Below are 2,442 nucleotides of genomic sequence, written 5' to 3'. Positions count from 1 at the left end.
GGTTGGGGTTTAGTCACTTCCGTTACGTGTCCTTCCTGAACGCGGCAGGATCTAATGCTACTATGGAGAAGACCGTGATCTTAATCTTTACAATCCAACATTAATATTCATAAAACAAACCTTGGTTGTTGAATTCGAGCATAGCAGCGTCATATAGACGTAATTAACATACACGAGTTAACCCTTCGCCATTGGACAGTTTGCGAGATGCGCTACGGATCTTAATTAATATTCATGAGCACAAACCTTCGTCGTAGTAGAATTCTGGGCGGGGTTTGCATTCCAGCCCGCACACCTGGACAGGAGATCTGTTTCACTTTCCAAAAGGAAAATCCTCGGGAACACATTTCGGTAAGTGGAATAAATTATCTTTTTTAAATGATCTTCTTAAATCTATTTAGATTATTACATTTGTAATAATCGTTTGCGTTGTTTTCCATCTGTTTGTTAGTTTTATTCGACATTGTTCACTGAAGCGAGTTGTAAAGATGTTTAGAGCTCGATATGAGATACTTATCAAATAAATGTTTCATACATCATGTTATTGATATATTATATATCAATATATGTTATATTCTTACGAAGAATATTCATGGTTTTTATTACAGTACGCCATTTATTTAGTAACCATGGTTTTGGCGTATTGATAAACATTTGTGTAACCTCAGTTTACTTCAAATGCCATGGTTAATGCTTAGTTTACCACATTTTTACATGGTTTAACTACAAAGAAAAACAGGTTTTTAAATGAATTGTAGTGTAAAACCAATGATAATTGTAGTATGGTTTGTGTAAAACTATCATAAAATAGATCAGTCTACTGTTTCCTTAAAAATAATACACATTGATGCATTTTCTGAGGTAAAACTTTAGGTACTTTTACCTATTTGTTATTGTTACAGTGTTGTACAGTGTATATTAGTGTAGCAGATATGTTATGGAAAGGATTTTCTTTATATAATGATATTTACAGCACTTGGTTACAGCAAACAACCATTTTGTAAACTATATGTGAACAAGGTTATTCAATTACACTGAAAAAAAAATATTGAAAAATGATTGCTTAGATTTACTAATTTTTTAAGTTAAGTGGTTGTAAACAATTTATTTGGGCTGAATTTAAACAAACAAATTAAGTTGAACATTACTAAATTTAATTTGTTTAAATTCAACACATAAATTGTTTGCAGACACCTTTTTTTCAGTGTACTAGCTATAGCTCTTTGGAGATTAAAAGATTAACATTAAAAGTTAAGATCTACAGATCTGTAAATTAGCACTTTGACTGTTGGAAACAAAGTAAAATGAAGCACTTTTAATTATAGTGCATGCATAGATAATTTTATTTTAGTCTTCATGCATGTTTGCAATCTTGAAAAGCCCTACTTGTTTATATCTGAAGCCATGTATCCGGCTTTTACACCATAGGGAGGTGTGTAAACCTTTTTCTATACCCTGCAGTCATGTTAACCTACTCTCTTACTAGGTATACCCCAGGGCTACATAAATAGTTTGTCTTGTTAGTTCAGAGCTTGTGTTTTATCAGTAATCTAGTCAAGCATCTCTCCCTCCCCCACACACTCCTATTGAACGTGGAAAGACCTGATTTTTTTAGTACTACTGAGAAATTAAATGCAGCTTATATAAACGTTTATGCTTTCCTATTTCAGGAAGTCACTTATATTGTGTAGTTTACACAGCAATACTTGACTGATTGTGTTTGTGTGTGTGTAAAACCTGGGTTTTGTTGTTTACTGATGCCGATGATGAGGCTGTGTGATTTGTTCTGTTGTTTCTGCCTCTGTTCTTGTCTCGGCTTGTCAGGAATTTTAAGCTGAAGCCTCTGTTGTCCTGTAATCACATCACTCCTCCACCCTGTTCCTCCATTTCTCTGTTTGTTTTTTAGGAGATGGTGTCATTAGAGGCATTAAAGTAATAGTTCACCCAAAAATGTAACTTCTATCATCAAGACCAAAAGACCAAAGACGAAAAGAAATGAAATATATAAATAAAATGCTAAATCAAAGCATTTGCGTCTGTGCTCGTTTATAGATTGTACGATGTATGGACAATTTATTCATTCATTCATTTTATTTTCGGCTTAGTCCCTTAATTAATCAGGGGTCGCCACAGCGGAATGAACCACGAACTTATCCAGCTTGTGTTTTAGCACGATTAATCATATTATTATCATGATAACGATGTTTGTGGCCCACGATTTTTCTGAAAGTCTTTTTAACACCATCGTAGAGTTTTTCTTTCATTATTTGAGCAAATAAGATTGTAAAAAAATTATTTGTTGTACTCTCCCATTCACTGCGCTCTAAGTTCCTTGCGTCCAACAATGACGACTTCCGCTACTGAGAAACCCGTAAATGTTAAAAAGGGCGTATTGCTAGATTGGGCGGTTTGGAATTTGATTGTGTGGGTAAAAAATGGCAT

General features: G+C 34.0%; 1 protein-coding gene across 2 annotated transcripts in view; it reads left to right on the top strand.

Moving 5' to 3' along the window:
• Positions 1 to 279: 279 nt before the first annotated feature.
• Positions 280 to 2,442, top strand: part of fermt1 (FERM domain containing kindlin 1) — a 30,164-nt gene continuing 28,001 nt past the window's right edge. The window contains exon 1 of one of the 2 annotated variants that reach the window (XM_056445385.1): positions 280 to 351. The gene's annotated coding sequence lies outside the window, so the exon portion shown is untranslated. The remainder of the gene's footprint in view (positions 352 to 2,442) is intronic. The other variant, XM_056445386.1, reaches the window with a different exon arrangement.

The sequence above is a fragment of the Danio aesculapii genome, chromosome 20 (assembly GCF_903798145.1).
Source record: "Danio aesculapii chromosome 20, fDanAes4.1, whole genome shotgun sequence".
NCBI lineage: Eukaryota > Metazoa > Chordata > Actinopteri > Cypriniformes > Danionidae > Danio > Danio aesculapii.
Note: the sequence above shows the minus strand (reverse complement) of the source record. Positions and strands in the feature narration are given on the sequence as shown.